The sequence below is a fragment of the Nycticebus coucang genome, chromosome 8 (genome assembly GCF_027406575.1).
Source record: "Nycticebus coucang isolate mNycCou1 chromosome 8, mNycCou1.pri, whole genome shotgun sequence".
Lineage (NCBI taxonomy): Eukaryota > Metazoa > Chordata > Mammalia > Primates > Lorisidae > Nycticebus > Nycticebus coucang.
Genome location: NC_069787.1, coordinates 103529492 through 103549318, shown reverse-complemented (window position 1 = coordinate 103549318; position 19827 = coordinate 103529492). Strand labels below are relative to the sequence as shown.

General features: G+C 37.1%; 1 protein-coding gene across 3 annotated transcripts in view; it reads left to right on the top strand.

Annotated features, from left to right (window-relative positions):
- Positions 1-19827, top strand: part of STAG1 (stromal antigen 1) — a 411299-nt gene that overhangs the window by 92800 nt on the left and 298672 nt on the right. Inside the window, exon 1 of one of the 3 annotated variants that reach the window (XM_053598526.1) lies at positions 1119-1139. The exons of the other annotated variants lie outside the window; for them this stretch is intronic. The gene's annotated coding sequence lies outside the window, so the exon portion shown is untranslated. Of the gene's footprint in view, positions 1-1118; positions 1140-19827 lie in introns of those variants that run through there. 3 annotated transcript variants of the gene reach the window in all.

Here is a 19827-nt window from a genome sequence, read left to right as displayed (position 1 = left end):
ACCAGGTTACAGTGTTTGCATTTGTTGATAAATTCTCTGCTGTAGTTGTATGCCCGGGAAGTGTGCCGTATACCCTTATATCGTGCCTGATAGGTGGGGGCACACTAATCCCCCTCTCCTGCTCCTGTCTCCTCCAATCTTTTCCCCCTGACTTGAATTGAATTTTTCTCTTGCATGGGCATATAATAATTCGTCTGCTGGCTTCATATTAGTATTGAGTACATTGGATACTTTTCCATTCTTGTGATACTTTTTATTAAGAAGACTGTTCTTCAATTCTAGGTTAATACAAAACCTGTAAAAGCTCTATCTTTTTTATGTCTGAATAGTATACATGGTATACTCCAAGGTATACATATACCACAGTTTATTAATCCATTCATGTGTTGATGGGCACTTAGGTTGTTTCCACATTTTGGCGATTGTAGTTTGAGCTGCGACCAACAATCTAGTGCATATGTCCTTATGACAAATAATTTGTTCTCTTCCAAGTAGATCCCTAGTAATAGGATTGCGGGACCAAATGGAAGGTCTATTTTGAGTTCTTTGAGGATTCTTCATACTTCTACAAAGATACTGTTTTTGTTTGCAGTCCCACCAAAAGTGTAAAAGTGCTCTCTCTTCTCTCCACATCTGTAGATGGTTGAAATCTTAGCCCCTGTGTCTAAGAAAGTGACCTTATTTGGAAGTAGAATCTTTGCAGATATAATCAAGTTTAAATGATTAGGTCATGCCCAGTTAGTATGAGTTCTAATCCAATATGACTGTTGTCCTTATGAGAAAAGAAAATAGAGACATAGGGAAAGGATGTGAAACAGAGGCACACAGACATGGGGTTAGGCTGCAACAAGACAGGGAACACGTGGGGCACCCAGAATCTTGGAGAGTTCAGGAAGAGTCTTTTCCTGGAGGTTTCAGAGATTACATGGCCCTGACAGTACCTTGGTTTTGCACTTGTGGCTTTCAGAACTGCTTCCAGAATTAATTTCTGTTGTTGAAAACTATCTAATTTGTTGCACTTTGTTATTGCCAACCTAGGAAACTAATACAAGGAAGAGCCCTGGAAATGCAAAGTATAAGCACAAAAGATAAAAGAACTTACTCCCATTGTTGTAGTCTCTGGCTTTTAACATTCTTTGGTGAGTAATTTTCTTAATGGGACTGAACATTTATGGGTATTTGCAGGCATATGAAAATACCATTGATTTTATCAGATGGTTTATTTTTCTCCTAGCAAGTTTGATTGAAATTTTATTTGTTGCACAGTACAGGTTCCATAGAGTCTCATGGAACTCTGTGAGATATACAAATAGTTTTGTTCATGTGCAGTTTAATTATGATGAGTAAAATAGTTATCATAATTTTGAGCTTCAAGAGATAGAGACCATATTGGGTATGAGTAGAAAGGGGGAACATACATAGCACTAATGCCCTGCTTTTTTAAATGAATTACTAAGAGTAAAGAAATATTTGAATTCCAGGGAGAAAGTGAGAAGGTAATTTGATAAACTACCTCACCTCTTTTTCTTTTATGTCCTTAGATCTTTTATCAAGGTAGGTGTTTTTGCTTGTTTGATTGGTTTTGGTTTTTAGTGTGTAATTTGGTAGTTAGTTTTGGTTCTCTTCTTTTTCTCCCTGAAATAATGTCAGTCTTAATTAAAGTTGCAAAGGTAGCACAGTGGTTTCCTCTGTGCCCCACCTAGCTACCCCACATGCCAGTATCTGTTATAACCACAGTACTGTTATGAAAACCTGAAAATAAACTGATTTGGTACTATTAACTAATATGCAGACCTTATTCTCATTTTATCACCTGTCCTACTAAGGTCCTTTCTCTGGTCCAGGATCCGATGTAGCATCACACATTGTATTTAGTTGTCCTATCTCTAATCAGGGATAGTTTGTCACCCTTTCTAAGTGTTTCATGACCTTGATGGTTTTGAAAAATAATGGCTAGTTTGTAGAATGTTTCTCAGTTTGGATTTTCCTGTTATACTTTGATTAAATTCAGAGTATGCATTTTTGAGAAAGAATACAACAGAAGTAAAGTTGTGCCCTTCTTTGTTTGTGATATTAGAATGCCCCTGTTGATATATCTCATTATTCGAGGTGTTAACTGTAATCACTTGGTTGAGGAGGGATCTGCTATTATTCTCCACTGTACCATCACTATTTTCCCCTTTGTGATTAGTTAATATCTTGTGGGGAGATACTTCAATACCATGCATGAATTTTGTATTGTTAAACTTTTGCCCACTGGTTTTAGTATCCATTAATGCTTCTTGCCTGAAAAGAATATTGTGTTCATCAAATGCTAATTTTCCTATTTTTATCATTTCTTATATATTTTGAACTTTTCCATTCTCTCCCATTTTAAAAATTTAATTATGTATGTTTTAAGGGACTTTCAGATCTTCTTTATAATCCATTGCAACTCAAGTTTTTCTAATTATAGCTCTGTCCAAAATATGGAAGATTTTTCAGAATTAAAGGTAAAATGTTAGTGATGGAACAATAGTTTTAATAAGAACACACCCCTAGCACTGTCTGGATTTAAAATAACCATACACAATTAGATACTTTAATTATTGTCCCATAAATAATATTTGTTTAGAATTTTTAGTTATAAAAGAACTTTGCCTAAACAAATCCACAAAATTATGAACCACTCCAGTTTTATATCTTTTATCTGTTTTGGACCACATTTTTTAAAGTTCTTCTACTCTTAGGATTTATTTTATTTTATTTTTTTTTTGAAGGAGAGAGAGTCTCACTCCTTTGCCCAAGCTAGAGTGCTATAGCATTAGCCTAGCTCACAGCAACCTTAAACTCCTGGTTCAAGTGATCCTTCTGCTGCACTGTACCAAGTAGCTGGGACTACAGGTCCCGCTACAACAGACGGCTAGTTTTTCTAATTTTAGTAGAGATGGGGTCTTGCTCTTATTCAAGTGATCCTCCTACTGCGACCTATCAAGTAGCTGGGACTACAGGTGCCCGCTATAAAAGCTGGCTAGTTTTTCTAATTTTAGTAGAGAATGGGGTCTCACTCTTGTTCTTGCTGGTCTGAACTCCTGAGCTCAAGTGATCGTCCTGATTTAGCCTCCCAGAGTAGTAAGATTACAGGTATGAGCCACAGTACCTGGCCAATCTTAGTATTTCTTAAGAACCCATTTCTTGCAGATTATGCTCCTATAAAATTTTTTCCCCCACTGCTTTGTCAAACTTAATGCTTTCTCAGAAACTTACAGATTTTGTAAGAAATTTTTGTAGTAATTATGTGGAAAGGGAGTTGATGAGATAAAGCCTTTAAGCTTGAGGTATTTAATTATGGGATAGATTTTAGTTTTTAATATTTATGGAAGTTGTATTTAATACAGCGGTTCTCAACCTGTGGGTCACAACCTCTTTTTAGCAATGAAAATACATTGCGGCATTAGGAATAGGTTAATATATACACATACACATGTTTGTGCACATATACATTTTGAGGGAAATAGAAAAATAAAAAGATTGGTCTTTAGTGATGTTTTCTTCACTAGATTAAAAAAAAATCTCACCATATGAGGTTTTGTTAAATTTTATTATTTTTTATTATTACTGGGGTAAGGTGACAGTGGTTGTTTATATGCTCCTTCGGAATAATTTCTGTATGAAAATCATGGGGCTATATAGACTTGACTGCTTGGGTAAGTTTTTTGTTATAAAAGAAGAAGAAGGCAAAAAGTGGAAACCTATGAACACATGTATATGTAAGAAAAAGAAGCCAAATAAAACATAAAAAAAAAAAGAAGATATTTTCTTGTAGGTATTATTACTTTTTTCAGAATCTCTAACTGTGGATATTTATTTGCTTTAGCCAAAAGACATTTTTGGAATGTTTCTTTTCCCTTACAAAACACATGGAAACTTAAATTCTTGTGATTTTGACAGAGCTGTCAGTTTATTTATTTATGTTTTTAGTTTATTTCAGATAAATATGAGAGTATAGATAATTAGGTTACATTATTTGTGTTCATTAAGTAAAGTTCAAGTTATAGTTGAGCTCTTCACACAGGGAGTGTACTGTATACCCCTTACATTGTGCCCATTAGATGGGAGCTTATTGCTTTCTATTCCCCTGCCACTTGATTTTCATTTTTCTTTTACTCTTGTGTGGGCCTGCAGTTGTTTATCTGTTGATTTCATATTAGTATTGAGTACACTGGATACTTGCTTTTTCATTCTTGTGATACTTTACTGAGAAGAATGTGCTTAAAATCCATCTAGGTTAATACAAAAGCTGTAAAGTCTCCATCTTTTTTAATGGCTGAATAGTATTCCATGGTATACATATACCACATGCTATTCATGTGTTGATAGGCACTTGGCTTGCTTCCACGTCTTGGTGATTGTGAATTGAGCTACTATTCTAGTGCAAAGTTTTCATGATAAAATGTTTTTTTTTTTTCTTCTGGGTAGATACCTGGTAATGAGATTGCAGGATCAAAGGGAAGGTTTACTTTTTAGTTTAGTTCTTTTGAGAATTCTCTGTACTTCTTTCCATAAAGGCTGTATTAGTTTGCAGCCCCACCAGCATTATAAAAGTGTTCCCTTCTCTCCACATCCATGCCAGCATGTGCAGCTTTGGGGCTTTGTGATGTAAGCTAATTTGACTGGGGTTAGGTGTTATCTCAGGGTTTTTTTTTTTTTTTTTAAAAGACAGAGCCTCAAGCTTTCGCCCTGGTGCTGTGGCGTCACAATGCAGGGCAACCTCAAACCCTTGGGCTTAAGCGATTCTCTTGCTTCAGCCTCCCAAGTAGCTGGGACTACAGGTGCCCACCACAATGCCTGGCTGTTTTTTCGTTGTAGTTGTCATTGTTGTTTGGCACGCCGGGGCTGTATTCAAACTTGTCAACTGTAGTGTATGTAGCTGGTACTCTAGCTGCTGATCTACAGGTGCCGAGCCACTCTCAGGATGGTTGTGATTTGCATTTCTCTAATGATTAGGGTTGATGAGCATTTTACAATTTGTTTGTTGGCTATTTGTCTGTCATATTCAGAGAAGGTTCTGTTCATATCTCTTCCACACTTTCAAATGGGATCATTTGCTCTTTTCTTGTTGATTAGTTTGAGTTCTCTGTAGATTCTAGTTATCAGCCCTTTGTCTGATGTGTAGCATGTGAATCTCTTCTCCTATTCTGAAAGTTGTCTGTATGCTTTAATTGTTGTACCTTTAGTTGTGCAGAAGCTTTTTAGCTTGATCATGTCTTATTTATTTTTGGTGTTGCTACAATTGCTAAGAGGGTCTTCTTCATAAAATCTTTTCACAGGCCAGTATTGTTAAGAATTTTTCCCACATTTTTTTCTAGAATTTTTATTATTTTATGTCTTAAATTTAAATCTTTTACCCTGGGAGAGTCAGTTTTTATTAAGTGGTTAGAAGTGCAAGTCCAGTTTCAGTCTTCTACATGTGGCTAACCAGTTCTCCCAGCATCATTTGTTAGATAGGGATTCTTTTCCCCAGTATATGCTCTTGTTTGGTTTATCCAAGATCACATGGCAATACGTGGCTGGGTATTCTAGGTTCTCTATTCTTTTCCATAGATCTGTATCTCAATTTTTATGTCAGTACCATGCTATTTTGATCACTGTAGACTTTTTTTTATTTGCAAGTATTCTCTATTACATCTTTAGTGTAGGGTGATTTAGGATAAGCCAAGTTAATTTCCTTGGGGTTCATTTTTACTTGTTAGCTATTTTCAAGGCTGATGACATTTTTAGTGCTCTTTATATTTAATTCATGACATTTGTTTGTGATTAGTTAGTTGTGTGAATTAAAGAACCAGACTCTTTGTATAAGATAATTTTGGAGGGCTTTATAGTTAAATACGTTTATTTAAATTTAAGCTTATATTTTTCACTTAAGATAATACCTTTCTGTATGCTTTCTTAAATTTTAATTGTTGGATTAGTAAGAGATTCAAATAAATTTCTTGACTCTACTACAAATTCACATATTAAATTCTTATAGTCATTAAACTTTCATTGTTTCTAACCTGCTTTGATCTTAATCTTATAGTTCTTGTCAGATTCTTTTCTTTTGGCTTCACTTCTCATTTATTATTTTCTTCTTTGTTAGAGTTGTTATTTTGCCTGTGACTTTCGATTCCAATCTCTCATCATGTTCTAGTTTGAATTTGTTCGATTGATGCTTTTAGATATACCTGCCTTTTTCAGATAGTATACCTGTCCTGATTAGACTCCTGAAACCTAGCTCATTATTTTGACAAGATAATGTCTAGGCCGTTTTCTAGAGAGGAACCAGGGCTGGAGCTTGCCATAAACTGACTTCCTTTTGTAACTACAATATTTTATACCTTTCCAGAGAAGATAAATTTTAGTTAATTAAAGACTAAATTATGGCCAGGCATGCTGGTTCATTCCTGTAACTATAGCACTTTGGGAGGTTGAAGTGTTAGGTCTGTCGGGTTCCCTGGTCCTTGATTCCCAGTGTCAGGAATGAGACCTCATACTGAGTTGAGCTGATGAGGGAATGATCACAAATACAAGGTAATCTCAGGTAACACTTACAGCAAAGCTGAAAGTATGTCTAGAGGGAGAAATGAGTCTGTCTTTGTGAGTGGAGAAGATTTCGAAGTCTTAGTACAGATCTTTTATGTATTTTTGGTTTGTCTGGACTCTCTTAGGTGGAATTGGTTGCCATTTCTTGCCTTTGGATGATTGACAGGTTGGGGTTATATAACAATTTACATAACAGGTTGATGTTATGTAACAGTTTCCTTTCTACTCATGCATCTTCCCAGAATCCTTCATGAAAAACTACTCGGGTGAAAATCATAATGCTAATTAGTTGGCAATCAACCCAGGTCAGTTAAGGTGACCAAGAGCTCCTTACTGCACATGCTCTGACCAAGGAAAAGTCTCCAGCTACAGCTATCTGATACTGTGGGTTCTTTTCTGCATTCTGATTGATTCCCACTTCCCTTCTCAGCCTCTTCCTCTACCTGCCTTGCCACCTGTTTACCTTCATCCCTACCTAACAGAAGCTAGGAGAATCACTTAAGGCCAGGAGTTTGAGACTTGCCTGGGCAACATAGTGAGACTCTGTCTCTATAAAATAAAAATAAATTAGCTTGTTGCAGTGGTATGAGCTTATAGTCCTAGCTACTTGGGAAGCTTATGTGCTCCAGCCTAGATGTTTGCAGATACAGTGAGTTATGATTATACCACTGTACTACAGCCTGGGCAACAGAGTGAGAACCCATCTCCAAAGTACACACACACACACACACACACACACACACACACACACACACAGAGTATGAAACTAATTAGAGATCAACAGTGAGAAAAAGATCCTATTCATTTTTTTTTTTTTTTTTTTTTTTTTATTGTTGGGGATTCATTGAGGGTACAATAAGCCAGTTACACTGATTGTAATTGTTAGGTAAAGTCCCTCTTTAAATCAAAGATCCTATTCATAATAGCATTAAAAACAAACCTAGTAATTAACCATTTAGTTTTTATTAATATTACAAGTGGCATGCTATATCTTTATTTTTACATTTGCTAACTGTTAACCCCCCTTTGTGGGTGTCAGGTAATAGACAATTCCTTAAGAATAGAACATTAAGACTGTCTCCAAAGGAACATATAGTCTCCTTAAGAGCAAGAAATATGAATAAATCACCAAAAGTATGTGGCACATTCCTTTGAAACTACTCAAATCCCAGAGTTATTTTGGATTTGCTTATTGTTTTTATCATTTCATTTTGTTTTAATAATAAACTGAGATGATAAAAGCAAGGACTTGAGTCTCTTGTAGTTGAAGAAGTCAAATGTGACTTGAATATTATAATTTTAATAGTTTTGTTCTCTTTTAAAACACATATACATTGTTTTGGCACCCTCTGTACATGGTAAACGTGGTTTTGTAATACGTTGTTTTAAAGTCTCAGATTTCCAGGGATCTGTGGATGACATTGAGGACCTACTTTATATTAACGTGGGTGATATTAGACAGAAATTTTGCTGTTAATATCCTTAATTTGGTATCATAAACATAGTTAACAGATTTATAATTTCAATAAATGTAGTAAATGAGTCTTATTACTTTTATGTAGATACAGAGTACCACTCACAGAAACAGTTGAAAAGCAGTTTCATAAATAATATCGATGTCATTGGTAATTATTGATTTCCTTAACAAATCATGTGATATTTTACCACCATCGCATGCATGTGTCCCTCTGTATATACACTCCTAAGAGATTAAGGCAGCCTTGGTAAAATTTTAAGAAGGATAAAGAAAGATCGAATTAATGACATTGTGTTATATTAGTATTTACCTGAAGAACGAATTCTGTGCTTAAACAATAAATAAGACCTTGTACTTTACAAATAAAACTGCATGTAAAAGGCTGAGTGCTGTCGCTCACGCCTCTAATCCTAGCACTCTGGGAGGCTGAGGTGGATTGCCTAAGCTCAGGATTTGGGAGACCAGCCTGAGCCAGAGTGAGACCAGGTCTCTAAAAATAGCCAGGAGTTGCAGGAGGCACCTATAGTCCCAGTTACTCAGGAGGCTGAGGCAGCAGAATCTCTTAAGCCCAAGAGTTTGAGGTTGCTGAGCTGTGATGCCACAGCAATCTACCAATGGCAATGAAGTCAGACTCTTTCTCAAAAACAAACAAAAAACTGCCTGTAATGGACATAATTTGCAGTTCGGATATTGTTTTTTAAACCTTTTTTCTTTTTTTTTTTTTTTGTTTGGTAGAGACAGAATCTCACTTTATGGCCCTCGGTAGAGTGCCATGGCATCACACAGCTCACAGCAACCTCCAACTCCTGGGCTTAAGTGATTCTCTTGCCTCAGCCTCCCACGTAGCTGGGACTACAAGTGCCCGCCACAACGCCCAGCTATTTTTTGGTTGCATTTCAGCTGGGGCCGGGTTTGAACCCGCCACCCTTGGTATATGGGGCCGGCGCCTTACCAACTGAGCCACAGGCGCCGCCCTAAACCTTTTTTCTTGATTCAATTAAGCATTGATGCTTGATTAACAGTATTAAGCTATGAAATAATCATGCTATTGGTTATGTTTGTATCATTTTTCAAACCTTTTTTCTTGATTCAATTAAGCATTGATGCTTGATTCACAGTATTAAGCTATGAAATAATCATGCTATTGGTTATGTTTGTATCATTTTTCTTATTATTTGTAGCACAGTGCATGGCAAACAGATGAAGGTATCTCATATTTTAGTACGTGAGGCATTGTGCCTCTTTGTGTGTGCCTATGAACTTTTGCACACACATGCGTAAATCTACCCAAGATCAGAAAATTGTCCAGGAAATGAGAAATGTTAAGGTATCAGGACATAAATTAGCATCTGTTAGGTACTTTAATTTGCTGATACAATTAATATTCCTTTTTTTCCCCCTCTTATTGCTGGGGATTCATTGAGGGTACAAGAAACCAGGTTACACTGATTGCATTTGTTAGGTAAAGTCCCTCTTACAATCCTGTCTTGCCTCCAAAAGGTGTGGTACACACCAAGGCCCCACCCCTCTTCCTCCTTCCCTCTCTCTGCTCTTCCTTTCCCCACTCTCCCTCCTCCTTTCTCTCTCTGCTCTCCGCTTTCCCTACCCCCACCATGTCCTTAATTGTCATTAATTGTCCTCATATCAAAATTGACTACATAGGATGCTTCTCCATTCTTGTGATGCTTTATTAAGAATAATGTGTTCCACTTCCATCAAGGTTAATACAAAGGCTGTAAAGTCTCCATTTTTTAAAATGGCTGAATAGTATTCTGTGGTGTACATATACCACAGCTTATTATTCCATTCCTGGGTTGGTGGGCATTTAGGCTGTTTGCACATTTTGGCAATTGTAAATTGAGCTGCAATAAATAGTCTAGTGCAAGTGTCCTTATGATAAAAGGACTTTTTTTCCTTCTGGGTAGATGCCCAGTAATGGGATTTCAGGATCAAATGAGAGGTCTAGCTTGAGTTCTTTGAGGTTTCTCCATACTTCCTTCCAAAAGGGTTGTATTAGTTTCCAGTCCCACCAGCAGTGTAAGAGTGTACCCTTCTCTTCACATCCAAGCCAGCATCACAGTTTTGAGATTTTGAATGATGTGGACCATTCTTGCTGGGGTTAGATGGTATCTCAGGGTGGTTTTGATTTGCATTTCTCTAATAATTAGGGATGATGAGCATTTTTTCATATGTTTGTTAGCCATTAGTGTGCCTTCTTTAGAGAAGGTTTTATTCATGTCTCTTGCCCATTGATACATGGGATTGTTGGCTTTTTTCATGTGGATTAATTTGAGTTCTCTATAGATCCTAGTTATCAAGCTTTTGTCTGATTGAAAATATGCAAATATCCTTTCTCATTGTATAGGTTGTCTATTTACTTTGGTTGTTGTCTCCTTAAGCTATACAGAAGCTTTTCAGTTTTTTTTTTTCATGCTTTCTTCCTTTTTTTTTTTTTTTTTTAATTCAACAATGGCACATCCCCTTGACTTTCCTTCAGTGTCCATTAAGAGCTCCATGTATGTTACCTCACCAACTTTTTTTTTTTCTTTGTAGAGACAGAGTCTCACTTTACCACCCTTGGTAGAGTGCCATGATGTCACACGGCTCACAGCAACCTCCAGCTTTTGGGATTAATGCGATTCTTTTGTCTCGGCCTCCTGAGCAGCTGGGACTACAGGTGCCCGCAGCAATGCCCGGCTATTTTTTGGTTGCAGTTTGGCTGAGGCCGGGTTTGAACTTGCTACCCTCGGTATATGGGGCCGGCGCACTACTTACTGAGCCACAGGTGCCACCCTAGCTTTTCAGTTTTATTAAGTCCCATTTGTTTATTTTTGTTGTTGCAATTGACATGGCAGTCTTCTTCAGAAGTCTTTCCCCAGGCCAATATCTTCGAGTGTTTTTCCTATACTTACTTTGAGGAATTTTATCTTTTCATACCTTAAATTTAAGTCCTTTATCCATCTTGAATCAATTTTTGTGATTGGAGAAAGGTGCAAGTCCAGTTTCAGTCTTTTACATGTGGATATCCAGTTCTTCCAGCACCATTTATTGAATAGGGAGTCTTTCTTCCAGTGGATGTTCTTGTTATGTTTATCGAAGATTAGATGGCTGTAAGTTGCTGGTTTCATTTCCTGGTTTTCTGTTCAATTACAAATGTCTGTGTCGCTATTTTTGTGCCAGTACCATGCTGTCTTGACCACTATGGCCTTGTAGTATAGCCTAAAATCTGGTGTAGTGATACCCCGGCTTTGTTTTTATTACTAAGAACTGCCTTAGCTATACATTTTTTTTTTTTTTTCAGGTTCCATACAAAATGCAGAATCATTTTTTCCAAGTCTTGAAAATAGAATGTTGGTATTTTAATAGGGATGGCGTTGAACCTGTAAATTGCTCTGGGAACTATAGACATTTAACAATGTTGATTCTTCCCAGCCATGAGCATGGTATGTTCTTTCATTTTTAAAAGTCCTCTGCTGTTTCCTTTCTTAAGGTTTCATAATTTTCTTTATAGAGGTCCTTCACCTCTTTTGTTAGGTATATTCCTAAGTATTTCATTTTGTTTGGGGCTATGGTGAAGGGATTTGTGTCTTTAATTAACCTGTCATCTTGACTGTTGTTGGCATATACAAAAGCAACTGACTTGTGGACATTGATTTTTATATCCTGAAACATTACTATATTTTTAAATGACTTCCAGGAAGTCTTGTGGTTGAGACTTTAGGGTTCTCTAAGTATAAGATCGTATCATCAGCAAAGAAGGAGAGTTTGACCTCCTCTGCTCCGATTTGGATGTCCTTTATTTTCTTGTCTTGTCTAATTGTATTGGCTAGAACTTCCAGCATTATGTTGAATAGTAATGGTGACAGAAGACAACCTTGTCTGGTTCCAGTTCTAAGAGGAAAAGCTTTCAGTTTTACTCCATTCAGTAAAATATTAGCTGTGGGTTAGTCATAGATAGCTTCAATCAGTTTAAGAAATGTGCCACCTATGCTTATACTCCTCAGTGTTCTAATTAGAAAAGGATGCTGGATTTTATCCAGTGCTTTTTCTGCATCTATTCAGAGGATCATATAGTCTTTGGTTTACTTCTATTGATACAGTGAATAATGTTTATGGACTTGCCTATGTTAAACCAGCCTTGCATCCCTGGGATAAAACCTACTTGATCATGATATATGACTTTTTTGATGATAAGCTGTAATCTATTGGCTAGGTTTTTGTTGAGAATTTTTGCATCTATATTCATTAGTGAAATTGTTCTGGTATTCTCCTTTTTAAGTTGGGTCTTCTCCTGGTTTTAGTGTCAGGGTGGTGTTTGCTTCGTAGAATGTGTTGGGGAAGATTCCTTCCACCTCAATTTTTTGGAATAATTTCTGCAGTATGGGAATACACTCTTCCTTGAAGGTTTGATAGAATTTTGGTGTGAAACCATCTGGACCAGGGCATTTTTTTGTAGGAAGCTTTTTTATTGTTTCTTTAATCTAAGTGCTTGAAATTGATCTGTTCAGGAGCTCTATTTCTTCCTGGCTAAGTCTAGAGAAAGGGTGTGATTCCAAATATTGATCCATTTCCTTCACATTGTCAAATTACTGGGCATAAAGTTTCTGGTAGTATTCAGAGATGATCTCTTGTATCTCTGTGGCATCAGTTATTTCTCCTTTATCATTTCTGATTGAGATTACTAGAGATTTTACTTTTCTATTTCTAGTTAGTCTGGCCAAAGGTTTATCTATTTTGTTTTTTCAAAAAACCAACTCCTTGTTCATTAATTTTCTGAATGATTCTTTTGTTTTCAATTTCATTGATCTCTGATTTAGTTTTGGATATTTCTTTTCTTCTACTGAGTTTAGGCTTAGATTGTTGTTCTTTTTCCAGTTCCATAAGATGGCTTGTTCGTTTGTTGATGTGCTCTCTTTCTGTTTTTTGAATGTAGGCATCTAAGGCGATGAATTTTCCTCTCAGAACTGCTTTTGCAGTATCCCACAGGTTTTGGTAGCTTGTGTCTTCATTGTTGTTATGCTCAAGGAACTTAATGATTTCCTGTTTTATTTCTTCCTGCACCCAACTGTCATTCAACAGAAGGTTGTTTGATTTCCATGCCTTTGTGTGGGGTTGAACGTTTTTGTTGGAGTTGAGTTCCACCTTTAGTGACTTGTGGTCTGAAAGGATACAAGGTAAAATTTCAATTCTTTTGATTCTGTTGAGGTTTATTTATTTATTTATTTTTTGGTTGCAGTTAGGCCGAGGCTGGGCTTCAACCCGCCACCCTCGGTATATGGGGCCGGCGCCTTACCGACTGAGCCACAGGCGCCGCCCTGTTGAGGTTTATTTTGTGTCTGAGGATACGATCAATTTTGGAGAATGTTCCATGGGGTGATGAGAAGAATTCTTTATCTTTGGGATGAGTGTTCTATATGCGTCTATCAAGCACAGTTGTTCTAGGGTCTCATTTAAGTTCCTTATATCTTTGTTTAATTTCTGTTTAGAGGATCTGTCTAGCTGTGTAAGAGGAGTGTTAAAGTCCCCTGTTATTATGGTATTATAGGATATCACATTGCTCAGACTGAGTAAGGTATGTTTCAAGAATCTGGGAGCATTTAAATTGGGTGCATAAATATTTAGAATGGAAATGTCGTCTTGTTGTATTTTTCCTTTGACCAATATAAAGTGACCATCTTTGTCTTTTCACGTATCTGAAAATAAGATTGCAACTCCTCTTTTCTTCTGAATTCCATTTGCTTGAAAAATTGTCTTCAAACCCTTCACTCGGAGTTTTAATTTGTCTTTTGAAGCTAGATGTATTCCCTGCAGACAGCATATGGAAGGCTTGTGTTTTTTAACCCAGTCAGCCAATCTATGCCTCTTCAGTGAGGAATTCAAGCCATTAACATTTTTTGAAATAATTGATAAGTGTGGTAGTGTTCTATTCATCTTATTTTGTGAGAGTCCATTGCTTAGTTTTATCTTTTGCAACAGTGTGGAAGTTAGGTTCTGTCCTTTAATTTCTGAGTTCTTACTTTGCTGTTGATCCATTGTGATGGTCAGTGTGTAGAATGGGTTGAAGTATTTCCTTTATAGCTGGTTTTATTGTGGCGAATTTTCTCAATGTTTGTGTATCAGTAAATGATTTGATTTCTCCATCAATTTTAAAGCTTAGCTTAGCAGGATATAGAATTCTGGGCTGTAAATTCTTCTGTTTAAATAGATTAAAGGTAGATGACCATTGTCTTCTTGCTTGGAAAGTTTCATTAGAGAAGTCTTCAGTCAGCCCGATGGATTTGCGCCTGTAGGTCAACTGCGCTTACTCCTGGCAGCTTTCAGAATCTTTTCTTTTGTCTTGACTTTGGACAGGTTCATCACATTGTATCTTGGTTAGAGTTGAGGCAACCTGGGGTCCGATATCCCTCTGAATAGAGTGTGTGAGAATCTTTTATGGTATTTGGGAAATTTTCATGTATTATATTTTCTAGTATGGTTTCCATTCCCCTGGGGCATTCTTCTTCCCCTTCTGGGATACCTATAACTTGTATGTTTGAACGTTTCATAAAGTCCCCTAATTCTGCCAGTGAACGTTCTTCTTTCTTTCTCTTCTTTTCTGCCTCTTTAACTATCTTGAGTTATCTCAAAGCTTTATCTGCTACCTGTGACATTTTTTTCTTCTGCATGGTCTAATCTGTTGTGGATACTTTCTATTGCATCTTTAAGTTCCCTAATTGACTGCTTCAGTTCCTTCAGCTATGCTATATCCTTTCTGTATTCTTCATATTGTTCTTCTCTTATTTGATTCTGTTTTTGGATTTTCCACTTTATCCAAAGTTTCCTTCATTGTTTCCATCATTTCCTGCATTGTTTTCATCATCTGTATTCTAAATTCCCTTTCTGTCATTTGTAACATTTCTTTATAGGTGGAATCCTCTGCAGTAGCTACCTCATGGTCCCTTGCTGGGGTTGTTCTGGACTTTTTTCGTGTTGCCAGGAGTTGTCTGCTGATTATTCCTCATGAGTGATTTCTGTTATCTGTTACCTTGTCCTAATTTTTCTTTCACTTTCTCTTGATCTTTAAGTTGCCCTGTCTCTGCACTAGGATTTCGATGAGTCCTTTTGGTACAGGACCAGAAGGATGAGAAGGTTGAAGAGCGAGAAGGGAAAAAAAGAAGGAAAGAAAAGGAAAAAGATAAAGGGGTGGGTGTGGGTAAAAGGGAGTATTGATAAAAAGAAGAGAGGCACAGAAAGAGGGAGACAGAGCAATTATAGGTGTATAGTAGGGTACTTTGACCCAACTTTAAAGAACCCCCAACCTCTGGGGGTGCTGGGTTGGGTGATTCCCTTGAGTTCAGCAGGTCTTTGGTAGCCTGTTTGGGCACAGTATCCCACCTCCACAAAGTAGAGAGGAAAGCAAAAATGCCATAAGTCAAACTAAAACCAGCAAACAGAAAACTTTACGGGATAAACCAAATAAGGGGGTTAGAAATACTAGCAGAAATGAAGTTCTAATTGTTGAAAAGGCAACAATGGGAAATTATATTTAAACTAGAAAAATGAAGAAAGAAAAGAAAGAAAATAAAAATCTATAGGGAAAATGTTGAGATTAAAAAACAAAACAACAGCAAACAAACAAAACAAAAAACAAAGCAGTATAGATATCTTGCTGTATATTGTCTGGGCCACAGGTAATCTGGTGTATGAGATGTTAATCACAATGCTGATTTGACTAGAGGCCTCTGCAGATTTCTCAAACCCTGCAGGTTGTAGTTCCTAAACCTCTCCTCAGGCCTCTTAAAAGGCACTTTAAACTGGTAAACTTGTCTAAGGAGAAGCTTTCCCAGGAAAGCACTTGTCGCTGGGATCACTCCTGAAGTGGCTATCCACTTACCCAGTGTGCCAAAAGTGGTCTCACTCTGTGCCCCTGAGGGCCAAATCTGTAAGGCATCTCAGTCCCCACCTTTAGGTTGCTCATTCATTAGATTACTAGCTCCCACCACATTCTTGCTCTGTGACTCTGAGGGCGGAGCTTGCCTAGGCACTTGTGCCACAATGGCTCTGCAGGGCACACAGCTAAACCCTATTAGCTCTGTCTGGCTCAGGGGCCCTAGGGAGCACCCAAAGTCCTCTGCACTCCTGTCCAAGCTCTCCCATGGCAGTTCAACTGAGTCCCAAGTCCAAAAATACCCAAACAGCTCACAGGTAAGGCCCTTCCAGTGTACATTCTCACTGCTGCTGTACTTACAGCTACAGGCGGGATTAGACCCAATGAACACACACAACCGCTTGCCAGTTCTCCACTGCTTTTTTTCTCCTCATGAGATCCAGAAGTCTCTCATTGACTCCCTGTGTCCTCAAAGGGATGTTTATGGGCAGATCCCACCAGCCAGAGATGCCTGGAGTCTTTACTCCCCAGACTCACCGTACCCAGTTGCAAGGCAGCTGTTAGTTGGCTGACATCTTGCTCCGGAACAATATACTTATTTTTCTTTTTAGCTGTTTTAGGTTCATAGCAAAAAATAAGCAGAAGGTGAGAGGTTTCCATGAACCTCTCTCCTGATTATCAATATCCCCTGCTAAAATGGTACCCTTTTTTATAATTGGAACTTACATTAACATGTTATTACCACCTAAAGTCCCTAGTTTACATTAGAGCTCACTCTTGGTGTTATACATTCTGTGATTTTAACAAATACATAATGATATGTATCCACCATTGTAGTAACATTAAGAATGCTTTCACTGCCTTTAAAATTCTTTGTATGGTCCCTATTCATCCTTCCGGCTCCCCTAACCATTGAAAAAAGCTGCTAAAAATATCTGTGTGCAGGTTTTAGTGTGGATATATGTTTTTAATTAATTTGAGTAAATTCTAAGGAGTACAGTTACTGGATAATACAGTAGGAGTATGTTCTTTTTGTAAGGATTTGAAACAGTGGCTTCCCGAGTGTTTATGCCATTTTATAATACATTCCTGCTACTGATGACTGTTAACCTCACATCCCCATTCCAATTACTCCACATCCTTACTACCATTTTGTGGTGCATTCTAATAGGTATGTAATGGCTCCTTGTTTTACTTTGTGGTTTGCCAATGATATGTGATGTGGAATATCTTTTTGTATGTTTAATTGCCATCTGTGTATTTTTTTTGCTTTTATGGTCATTTGCCCATTTTAAAATTGGGTTTCTTATTGAGTTTTAAGAGCACTTTTGTATTTTAGATAAAATTTCTTTATCAGGCATGTTGTTTGTGACTATTTTCTCTTAGACTTTTTATTTGCTTAACAGTGTCTTTCATAGAACTCAAGTTTTTAATTTTAACGAAGTCCAGTTTTTCAATTTTCATGGCTCGTGCCTGTTATTTTATCTAAAAAGACATGACCATACCCAAAGTCATCCAAATTTCTTCCCTGTTATTCCTAAGAGTTTATATTTTTGCATTTTATATTTAGTACTTTGATCAATTTTGAGTTAATTTTTGTGAAAGGTGTAAAGTATCAGTGTGTGGATACTTGTTTTCTTTTTGCATGTAGATGTGCAGTTGTCCTGGCATCATTTGTTGAAAAGACTTTTTCACTGTATTGCTTTGCTTTGTCAAAGATCAATTGATTATTTAAAAGAAAACTGTTTCTCTACTGACAACACTTTGATACCAAATGTGTGGGTTTTTCATGCCAAGCAATTCAGTTCTCTTCAGACACCATTTGGATGTCCTGCAGTTTAATTCAGTTCTGGCAGTAGCTACTTGGAGTTAGTACAGAACTCATAGGTTGAGGCTTAGTCCTACAAGACTGCCTTCCTCTCTCACTTTAAATGCTAGTCACTAGTAGTGTATTTTCAGGTTACTGCACTTCTGTGTGACTTGGCTAACAAATTGGGAGAATGCACAGCCTGCTTCTAAGTTTTGATAATTTGCTATAATGGTTTACACAACTCAGAGAAATAGGGTACTTATGTTTATTGTAAAGGATATAATGAACAGTGAAGATAAAGAGGCCCATAGGATGAGTCCTATAGGATGAGGCTAGGGACTTCTGACTCCATAGAGTTGGCTTGATGCAGCACCTGGATACAGCCACCATCTTTGAGGTTCTCTGAAGCTCGTGGTTTAGGGTCTTCATGGAGGTTCCATTGTGTAAGCATAATTGATTAAATCATTGGCCATTAGTACTTGAGCTCAAAATCCAGTTCCTCTCCTCTCCCTGGAGGTTGGGGGTAGGGTCGAAAGTTCCAGCCCTTTATATAATTGGTTCCCTTCGACATCCAGAAGCTTTCTGTGTGTTTTCAGTCACCAGTCATCTCATTAACATACAAAAAGACTCTTTTATCTTGCTGGAGATTCCATAGGTCTTAGAGACTTTTGTGTCAGGAATTAGAGACTTTTGTGTCAGGAATCAGAGATTAAGACCAAATATGTATTTTTTATAATCATATTGTCATAACTTTTATTTGTGTGGGTCTATTTCTGGGTTCTCTGTTCCTGTTAATCTATTTTAGTTTTCTTTTGCCAGTAACCATACTGTCTTGATTATTGTAGCTTTAGACAAAACCTTGAAGTCAGGGAGTGCTAGTATTCGGACTTTGTTGTTCTACTTCAATATTGTGTTAGCAATTCTTGTGGGGGTTTTTGCTCTTCATACAGACATTTGAATAATTTTTTGATATGTACAAAATAATTTACTGGGATTTTGATTGAGATTGTGTTTAATATATAGGGCAAATTGGGAGGAACTGACATCTTAATATCATTATTATTATTACTTTTAGAGACAGGGTCTCACTTTGTTACCCTGGCTGTTGTGCAGCTTGCTGTGACATCTAACTTCTGGGCTCAAGCAATTTTCCTGCTTCAAGCCCTCAAGTAGCTAGACCTACATGTGTGCACCACCACACTCAGCTAAGATTTTTAAAAATTTACTATAGAGTTGGAGTCTTGCTGTGTTACCAGGCAGGTCTCAAACTCCTGACCTCAACTAATCCTCCTGCCTCGGCCTCACGGGATTATAAGTGTGAGGTGCTGTGCCTGGCCAGCCTCATAATATTTAATCTTGCTATTCGTGAACACGGAATCTATCTTTGTTGTTCTTTTTGGATTTCTTTTAACAGTTTTAGTTTCCTCATGTAGGTTTTTGTTTTTTATTTTTATTTTGTTAGATTTAATAACTATGTATTTAATTTTTGGGGATGCAAATATAAATGGTATTATGTTCTTAATTTTAAATTTCATTTGTTCATTGCTAGTCCAGAGGAAAGTTACTGATTTGCAACCTAACTATAAATTGCCTATTAGATCCAGGAGGTGGGGTTTTTTTTTTTTTTTTTCCCTCGGTCAATTCTTAAGGATTTTCTACATAGACAATGATGAGGTTTGGGAGTAGGGACAGTTTTATTTTTTCTTTCCCAAGCTGTGTATCCTTTATTTCTTTTTCTTGTCTTATTGTTGAAAAGAGTGGTGAGAGTAGCATCCTAGCCTAGTAAGTAGTCTTACCAGGAAGACATTGATGTTTTGGAGATGTTCTTTATCAAGTCCAGCATGTTCCCCTGTATCAGCATGTTTACTGATTGTTTTTATTGTATTGTACAATGAGTATTGTATTTTGCCAAGTGCTTTTCCCAATATGACCATGTAGTTTTTCTTCTTTAGCTGCTAATGTGAGGTATTACATTAATTGAGTTTTAAATGTTGAACCAGCCTTACATACCTGGGATAAATCTCAAGAGGTCCTGGTGTGTAATTCTCTTTATACATTGTATGTTTTAATTTGCTAATGCTTTGTTGCAGATATATGTTCATCAGAGATATT